This window comes from Sceloporus undulatus, chromosome 5 (assembly GCF_019175285.1).
Source record: "Sceloporus undulatus isolate JIND9_A2432 ecotype Alabama chromosome 5, SceUnd_v1.1, whole genome shotgun sequence".
Taxonomy (NCBI): Eukaryota; Metazoa; Chordata; class Lepidosauria; order Squamata; family Phrynosomatidae; genus Sceloporus; species Sceloporus undulatus.
The window spans coordinates 133267069-133277335 of NC_056526.1; the positions used below are offsets into that span (position 1 = coordinate 133267069).

Consider the following 10267-nt stretch of genomic DNA (forward strand, 5'->3'; position numbering starts at 1 on the left):
GAAGGATTACTTACCTAGTATCATGATGACATCAGGAAAGCCCATGTGATGATGATGCAATCCAAGTTACATGCTTTCAACCAGGGGGAGGAAAGCATGGCATGCAGATGATGCCTATATAATACAACTGGCTTTAACATTAAAAAAAACTATTTCCAATAGTGAAGTGTGTTGAGATGATAACACTTTCACATAGTCTTTCCTGCCAGATAAACATAGGATGGGGTTGATGCCCATGTAGTTATGCTCATTGTGTGGCCTTTGGCCAGACAGTGTTTGAAAAACTTAATTTATCTTATCGGATTTTTATGAGAATAACATTGTTTCTTGGAAGAGGGGTGTGATATAAATGTGATAAACAAAACAATAAACATGCAGACTTGCATGCTTAAAGTACAAGAAGGGAATAGGTCAGAGATGGAGAAAGAACGTCATTATTTTAATCTTCGCCTGCTCTTATTCCATTGTTTGCTCAGCTGCCAGTTCTCACATGCTTCTTGCTATTACATGTCCTGCACCATCTGCGGATTTATTGGAAAAAGAAGTAGGCGCAGACCAAGACAAAGGAAATATGGTGTTCCTTTTACTGTCTCCAGTATAGAAACTGACTAGACTGGCATCTGAAGTTAGCAATACCAAGCAAGTGCCTATCTATACGTACCACTTAACAGTGCACTTAAGCACTCCCTAAGTGGTTTACAATGTAAACAAGCTGGGTACTCATTTTAGCTACCTATAGAAGGATACAAGGCTGAGTGGACCTGGCACCACTTGCAATGGGTGAAGCAGCAGCCTCATTGTACTACATATAGTATATACACTGTGCTCCAAGAGGAGGTAACAACCAAAATGTTTAGGGGGGAAAGCTAACAGATTGCCCCAAGTGCCCCTAGGTATTGGCTACATTTTTTGCTCCAGGGTGCTGTTATTTTCTTAATTACTTCTTTGTCAGAACCCTTTGGTTTGGTTTGTCTCACTCTGCCTAATGAAAGGGTCACAAAAGTACCTTCCTAGAGTGGATGTTATATGGCCAGTCTATATGGCAAGAAAAACAGATGAAGGAGTGACCAGGAAGATATTGCCAGCCACTTCCCTCCTAGCCTCCTTCTTGAGGCTACATGTGCAAACTAGCCACAGCAGATGCTAGAGACATTTGTACCTCAAGAGCTTGAGACTAATTGAGAGAGAGGACTTGAAGAGGTAGCACTTGGGCTTCCATCAATGTTCCCCAAACCCTCAGAATCTCCATACTTAACAGTGATCTTTAATTTCCCAATGGAATCCTCAGTCACTGACCCACAGATATGCAGGATTATTCAAACACTTTAGAAAGCAACCTTTTAAGGTATGTTAATTATACTTGATCTAGATATATTTCATCCATTATTTGGTTTGATGATGTAAAAGGTAGTGGCTGACTAGCTTTCAGGCACTGCTGTTTTGCTCAGACAGAGCAACAATTCATTGCAACATGGTTATCCACCAGATCCATAAAATCAGAATTCCCTTTCATTTCCGTTTCAACATGATTCAGCCTCAGTAACATCATTTTGGTAATGTAATATTGCAGAATAGAGGATGGGACAGGCCATGACCAGGCTGTATCTTGGGCAAAAGGCCAGCAGTTAGAGGGTGAATTATACTTGTGTTGTCAAAGGTGGAGAAAATACAGACACTGCAGGAGATATTTTTAAGCCTCATATCTGAGATGGAGTCTGTGGGAAAACTATATGGGTGTGACAGGCCAAATATAGACACACAAATACAACAGACTCCTGTCAGCTCTGAACAGCCATTGCTGCTGAACTCTCACAATAGTAAGGTATTATTTGAGATCTCAGAAATAGTGGCTAAAGATATGCAAAGATGGGAAAGCAAAAATACTGGGGGATAATTGTGCAGTGGGCCCTTGGTATCTTCTGGGGTTTTGTTCCAAGGCTCCCTGTGGATACCAAAATCCATTGATGCTCAAGTTTCATTATATACAGTGGTGTAGAAAAATGATGTTTTTTATATAAAATGGCAAAATCAAAGTTTGCTTTTAGGGTTTTTTTTTGTCGGGGGTATGTTTTCAAGTCATGGATGGTGCAGAATCTGTGGGTATGGAGAGTTGACTGTACTGTTCTTTTTGTTTTATTTTGTTTGCTATTGTTACTGTTTTATTTTACTCTCTTTTATTTGGCGTCTCAGGTTATACCATGTAGAGTTTGTCATCTTGTTGTCATAACTGTTAAATAACATAAATATCTACTATTTTCTCTCCTTAGCCTAGTACACAATTCTGAATCTGTATTAACTTTTACTTTTCTACCTCAAGCTTCAGCACTGGCATCATTTTGGGTTTTTTTAGGCCCATGCTTAGGATAACTAGATGGGGCTCTTGAGGCATTAAGAGTAATTCCTTGTCTTTCCACTGACCTGCCTTGACCTCTGAGAAATCAATCCAGTGCTTTCCCATTTCCCCACTTTCATCAGTCATGCTCTTACAGATGAGCATGCAAGTCCTTTAGAATAGAAATCTCTTCCTCTATTCTCCCTCTCGCTTTGTCTTCTCACTTAATAGTTGGATTTGTTTTCCAGGTTTACAAGTCAGTGAACAATATGAAATACACTAAAGGTCACAGCAGGGAATCGATCATCATGGCTGGAAATCTAGAGTGCTGTGGTGAGTACATATTTCATATAGTCATTCCCTTCATATCTCATCCATCTTTAATTTAATATGTCCTTGAGTGGTGTCATATTGAATTAGAATTGCTGAGGTCCTCAAACCAAAAAGGAAGAAAGGGGGAAAGGAAGAGAATAGGAAAAAAGGGCGTAAGACTTTAGAGATGTCTGAGGAGCCAGCATACCATCATGGCACATGAGGAATGGTGCCCAGATTTCTTCAAAGGCCTCTAGGGCTATCTCTTTTCTTGATAGACGATCTGCTTCTTGACAGTGAAGCTGCCAAACCAGTTTCCCATTAGAGTGGGAAGGGGAAGACTGTGCAGTCCAAATGATGGAATGTTTTGCCACAAAGAATGCTCTCTGGAGCCAAGCTGCTTGAGGCCCTATCTAAGCTCACAAGACCAAGATTTAACCTAGGATCTAAGGCAGAATAATATGTAAACATATTTGCACTGCTAGAGAGGAATGTCAGGCAGCTCTATTAGGTAGCTGCCCCCACTGTCTGATAAGGATCAGACAACTGAATACAACACAATAAGATTTCCTGGTTTTTACCATGCTGTGTATATGTGTTGTATGCCTTCAAACTGTTTCAGAGTTATGGTGACCCTAAAGTGACCCTATTACGAGGTTTTCCTGGCAAGATTTGTTGAGAGGAGGTTTGCCACTGACTTTGTCTGAGGCTGAGAATGTGTGACCTGCCCAAGGTCACCCAGTGGGTTTCATCGCTGAATGGGAATCAAACGCTGGTCTCCAGAGACATAGTGTAGTGTTCAAATCACTATGCCACACTGACTCTCTTTTGCCATGCTACATGTATAGAATCTTTAAGTAGCACAGATGGCCTATCCAGATGGACTGGAAAAAACAGAAAATTCCTGGTTTTGTTCTTTTCCAGTTTTTTTTGGCAGAGGCGGGAGAGATCTACACATTTTCCCTATTCCACAGTATTTTGAGGGGATTTCCAGCACTTGCAAGGATTATTTATTCCCACTCACCAGGTCAGTTTAAATTAACCAATTATTTCCCAAAATGAAATGTAACTTTCAATGCCTATCTGTCTATTTTATCCCAGAACTAGCTAAGATGGTCACCTCCAAGAAGTATAGTGACTCTTCTCAGGACAGCAGATTCAACAGACATCAAAAGAGGGAAAGAGGAATGCAAACAATGAAAGAAAATGATCTTAATGCTTAGCTAGTGTAATGTCGCTAATGTAGTAGTCCAGCAGGAAGCCACACAACCAACCTCACATGTGGCAGATCCATGGTGTTTCAGCTTTCTGCCACTCCTTTTTGCACTTGGAAAAGGCTAGGTTGGAGGTGTGGTGTGCGGTTGCTGCAGCCCCAACCCAGTGAGCAAAGGGGTGACAGTAAGCCACTCCTTACTCACTGTCTGTTTCACCCCTTGGTCTCCGGAGAGGTAATATCAACCCCAGCTGTTCCTCCCAGCTTCTGCATAATAAGTGAAAGATAGGAGCTCTTTTTGGGACTATCTAAAGTACAGTATGCAACAGTGGATATAATTACACGTGATCAGTGTCTCTTCTGAGAAGGTGTTTAACTCTTCCCTATATACCATTTTCCTAATCTAACTTCCCTCTAAGATGTCTATGGTTTGGATCAGTAATAAACAGAAGACCTGCTAAAATTGAAATTTTGCTTACAACTGAACAAATAAAGTGTCATGTTAGTCTTGGTTTCTTAAGTTATTGTCTCAGTTAGCCTAATGATGAAGAAAATGTAAATTCCCTGGTGATTATTATTGTGACTCTGAATGCACCAATTGCCAAGGATTTATGTCTGGTATAAACAACTTCCCATTTCCAAATTGTGTCTTGAGGAATGCCACAAAAGCTATGTTTATTGTTGATTGAAGATCTTTAGGGAATATGGCTGCAATGTCTTCTCCCACTGCCACCACAATGAATTAGAAAATATATCTTCACTATTCCAAGAGTCACTATAACAAAGGTTCACTTAAAATAAGGTCACTGGTATTGACTGTTCTGAGCAACCAAGGACACATTCACCAAATCTTTGTTTTCTTTCTGTGTGTTTCAGCTTTCTCTAATTTGTCTTGGTTTTCAGCTTTTGGTATTCAAGATCCTATCTAATTTGGTCAGATTTACCTATATTTGGAGCACAAACACAGCATACTGCTAGAAAAGCATGACAGTTTTCTACGCGGTAGATTTTTTATTGTACAATGAAATTACAGAGATTATTGTGAAGAGATGAATTATAAAAGAAAGATTAAACTGTGTAATATATATATTAATTCTGTGCTTGCAAATATAGGCCCCCTCCTTCTCAAACAGTCATATGAATTAGCCATAGCATAAATCAGTATGTAGTAAAAGAATTGCACATTTGAACAACCAAAATATGTCTGGCCCTTTCTAGTCTGCTCCCCAAACAAGCCACAATATTAATAGTATGTATCTATCTGTTTGGCTTTACATATCAGGTTCTTACATTTCACTTGATCCCTAAACTGCCTAGTCCTTTGAATTCTTTCAGTCGTGGCTTTTTAAAAAAGGACTGTTCTCCTGCTGGGATCAACTATTTGGTATTTTTTCTCCCTATAAGAAAAAAAAAGAACAACAAGGGATCATACACCATTTTTTTCTGTTTTGTTAAAGAGCTATTTTTAACACACACACACACACACACACAGAGCTAGTGTTTCACAAAGGAAAGAATTCACACAGAGAACTTCTCGCTGAAGGAAATAAACTAAATTCCAAAAAACCAGCATCAGAAGGCCACAGTAGCTGAATTTTGTCTGAAATGTGCTTTCTCTTTTTTGGAATTCAACTACCTTTATCCTCCAACAGATGAAAATTAGGATACATGGGACCAAACAGCATCAGAATATAGTTAAGATGGCAAAAGTTATTAATGAGAAAAAAACAGACAATCTAAGAGAGGTTGCAGCCATTTACTTTTGCCTGAACCTACTGGGAAGGGCAAGATTCCTTATCTTCCCCTCCTTTCCCCCCTGCTGAAGTGAGCGCAAACTACTTTTGCACTTTGAACTCAGTTTGCAGCAACTGAGAACAAAGAGGAAAGCGGGAGGTGGTGGGAGAAAATGAAACATTTTAAAAGCCGCTGAAAAAGTAGGATGACAAGAGGATTAACTGAAACTGTTCCTGCCAAATTGGGAGAGTTGGACGGCATGCATTACCTATATGACAGGGAAGGTAAAAGCTCTCCTAACCTGTTGAAATGCTGTCTTTGACACAACTGTTTCCTAAAAAGTGTTAATAATACTGATGAGGGTTACAAACATAGTGGATGGGACAAACATTTGCTTAGTCACCCCATGTTTGAGATTACTCCTTTCTCCCTGTTAATGTCAGCAGTGACGATGTAATCTTGGACTGATGCCTATCACTGAAAGTTTGGAGAACATTTTATTTCTACTTCCATCTCCTGTGATCCTTAAGTCCATGTCCCCCCTGGCCTTGCACTGTCCTATCTGGACGATGCAGGCCTTTACCCCTGGTCCAAATCAGCCAGTCCAGAGGCTGAGTCACACACTGATCCCAGCCCAAAGGGACCTTAATCTGGTCCTAAAAGACTGGCTGTTTGTCATAGAATTTCCAGGAAACTCCAAAATGACAGCCGGCAGACTGGATGTCCTGTATGCCTCTTACCTGATGCAGCCATTTCGTCTTCTTTGAAGGTCCTCTGACACTGGAAAGGGGTGTCTGGCCAGTTTCCTTATGAGCTGCAAAAGGGCCCTTCAGAGAAGACTGGGGTGGCAGGTAAAGAGTGTGCACTTGAAGCAGGTTCATGGCATAGCAGTGGGTAGGTAAATAAACATCTGCCCATCACTATACTGGCACAGAGACTAACTCAGGGTAAAATCTAGGGCAGGATATCTGCACATCTGCTCAGGCCTTAAGTCTTAGTGGACAGGACAGGAAGGTTTGACACACTCCATTTGTGCACAGAGAGATGTAACACCAGAACTGGTGCTCAGGAGTCAGGATCCAAACCTTTTCAGTTTGTCTAGTGCAGAGGGACAGTTGAATTAATCTATTAATTTATCATGGTCCTGCAGGACCTTGTTAGAAGGCTCCTGCTGTGTGCAGAGATCTATGAAGCTTTGGCAGGTCATGGGACAAGCACACCCATATACACACCACAAAGCACTGTGAGAAAGGTCAGCTAACAAGCCTGAAAAAGCCCATGTGTTCTGGCAAAGTGCATGGACTCAAAATAATCAACCCACTTTGGGGGATATTTTTGGAAACATAGTAAATAATGTGAAGGTTTCTATTTAATAGCTGAGATTTTAAAGTTAATGTCAGTTTTGTTAGTCCTGTTTTAGCAGACTGAGAGATGAGATGCTAATAATCTGAATATGGTGCAAAGGACATATGCGCAGATCTCAGAGATTTTGCAGTCAGCTTGCATTTTTCAAACATTTTAAACATTTGGGTATACAGATGTGCATTGCACTTAAATGATGCAGCTGCCAAGGTAAATATTTTAGAGCTCCAGTGAAAATGAATGGGAACATAAAGAGGCATGGGCAACAGGCATGGATGGAAGAATTAGATCTGTCCTTCATCCAATTCCAGAATCAGTCTATCCCAATATAATACAGGATGTATGATCCTAGTAAGAAATCCTATCATAGCTTATGATTCATCTACAATTATCTGCTATTGTAATATTGATCTGATCATTAAGAGATGATCGCTGGACTAGATTATTCTTTGATTATGCATAATATGACTCAGTGTTTTCACACTAAGCAGCGCATTATGTTAATTGTGATCTTTTTTTTTTTATTCAGATGATACGAAGATGGATGGTCTTGCCAGTACAAGGCACAGCATGAAGAACCATATTGTGGACTGCTGGATGTTGAACACTCCATTAGGCAATCATCAAAAATAACGACACGAGTATGGAGGATTGCTGTGGTTTATGAGTCAGGGCAGAACTGCATGCTACACCAAATGTGAATCTTGATATAAGAAGGAGGAGGAGAGGGGAAGGGGGAACATCGAAAAGGACAGGGAAAAATGGCTATGAGAAGGAAAAATGTGTATTGTGCTAAGGCATGTAACATCTTGCAAGCTTTGATTGTTTACACAAAAAGTGAGATATGAATAAAAGGTTTTATTATTATTACTATTACTATTATTATTATTATTATTATTATTCACAGCTGCAGGTGCTGGTCCATAGGGAGCTCTGTGAAGCTCTTTAAGCTGCTGGTCTGCATCTGCAGGATAAAAAAAAATCTTGACAAATTTGATGCTGATTTGTAATTTCCACTGAAGCAACCTTCTCCCACATCATGCCCATTAAATCTGTTTCATATCCTCTAGTCCTACAGAATATGTGGGCAATCACTTTGGCAACCTGTTCCCATTTATCTTAAAATAATAGCAAGTGTGGGATCGTTTTCTAGGGTTTCAAAGATAATTTGCTTCAGGAAGATCCAGTCTTCCTGCACAACAGGATTCTTGGCATTCTTTTTCAGGAAGTCTAATTCATGCAGGATGATCTGTCAACATTTTGCATCTCTTTTGCTCCATTTTCCATTTATTCATAATACAGCTATATTTACTTATTTTTTCACATCACAGTTGTTGTTGCTCTTTCTTGGTCTTTCCCTTGGGCCAGGATAGAGGCTGTGTGACCATCCCGATATTATTGGACTGCAACTCCCACCATTCTTCAACCATTGGCTATACTGGCTAGAACAGTTTGGAGAGCTACACTTTCCCCCTCCTTCCTTAAATAGCTTGTCGATACTTAAACAGGCAATCCTGAACACACATGCCTGGGGAGTAAGGCCCACTGAATACACCCTTTGAACTACATTACAAGTTGAGCCTGGCTTATCCAAAATGCCTGGGACCAGAAGTGTTTTGGATATATATATATATATATATATATATATATATATATATATATATATTACTTTGAATACCCGTATTTGCATGTACATACATAATCTTGGAGGTGGAACCCATGTCTAAACACAGCATTCATTTATGTTTCATATACACGTTATACATGCAGCCTAAAATTAATATTATATAATATTTAATATTTTTATGCCTAAAACAAAGCTGGTGTACACTGAACCATCAGGAAACAAAGGTGTCATTTTTTCAGCCACCCATGAACAAGTTTTGGTTTTGGGAGAATTTTGGATTTCAGAATTCCAGATAAGGGACACTAAACCTCTTCTTGAAATAAAAATGCATAAGGTTGTTCTGAAATGAATTAAGACAGCATAAATCAGGGTAGGTGCTGTTGGACTGAAACTTCTAGAACCCAAGCCACAGAATACTAGGATTTGTAGTACAACTAGGTATAAATTATTCCCACTCGTGGTTTAAATCTGTTGGTAGTTCCAGCTACTGCAAATTTGTTACATCAATAGGATTTGAATGAATGTCCATTAAGTATTCAGCTGGTCTACCTTTGCTGGGAATAGCAAGTGGATTTAGACCTTAGGCTGCCATCCTCTATCCACTTACCTGACAAGTTCCACAAATTTAAATTGAATTAGTGTTCAAATGCCAGTCACCCAACCTTCCTAAGTAATATAGGTCAAATTCAGCTTGGGACATTGATACTTGTAGTAATACCTCTTTGTCTATATATGACTGCCCAGGAATTGTATTCTAATGGAAGGACTCTCCTCAATGTCCACCAGTAGGGGAAATACACTGTGGAGGAAATGTGAGAGGGCCTTCTCTGTGGGGGCACCCCAGTTGTGGAATTCCCTCTCCTTGAAGGCCCTACTGGCACCGATGTTGGGATCATTTCAACCCTAAGTTGAGCCTAACTGATTGCATCTAGGCTGCACATGTTGTCTGGTTATGCAACTTAAAACTGTTTTAAATTGTTTGGTTTTTAACTAATAAAACTATTTAGTATATTTTTTTATCTTTTAAAATTATTGATATTACTGATTGTTTTACACTGGTTTTATTGTACGCCACCCTGAGATCTTAGATATAGGGCGGGCTAGACATATTTTAATAAATAAATAAAATATAAAACACCCATCTGATCCAAAATGAAAAATCTATTCAAAATAAGAATATTATTCCAATCACTAATATATATTTTTTTCATTTCATTTCCATAAAGCCACAGCTGATTAGTGATATTTATATTTCACCCAGTTACAAGGCAGAAAACGAAGAAGCTTCTAAACACTTAGAGGAATGAATTGTACCTTTTCCTCCATGCTACCTTTTCAATGGTAGCATCTGAAATGAGCTTTGGTCCTGTACATCAGGTGTAGGTGACTCTTGGCTCTCCAGAGATTATTGGACTACAGTTCCCAGATGACAGGACCTGAAATCCAGCAACACTAGGAGTATCACCCCTGAAATACACATGCATGTGGGACCAATTTCCATTGATCTCATTGAAGCTGATGCTCAAATAGACATGGCTAAGACTGTACTGTCTGTAAACCCTTTTAAACTCATTTGTATAGCAGGGAGCAGTATGGGCCTACTATAGCAAAATAGGACACATTCTGTTGGAGTCTGTGAAGACATAGATGTAAATAAATAAAACATTGCACATGACAACTTTCCAGG

At 39.5% G+C, this 10267-nt stretch overlaps 1 long non-coding RNA gene across 1 annotated transcript; it reads left to right on the forward strand.

Moving 5' to 3' along the window:
* The first annotated feature begins 1722 nt into the window (after positions 1–1722).
* On the forward strand, positions 1723–7745 carry LOC121931558. The gene is made up of 3 exons (XR_006104166.1): positions 1723–1822; positions 2581–2665; positions 7483–7745. It is a non-coding gene; the product is annotated as an uncharacterized LOC121931558 (long non-coding RNA).
* The last annotated feature ends 2522 nt before the right edge of the window (positions 7746–10267 follow it).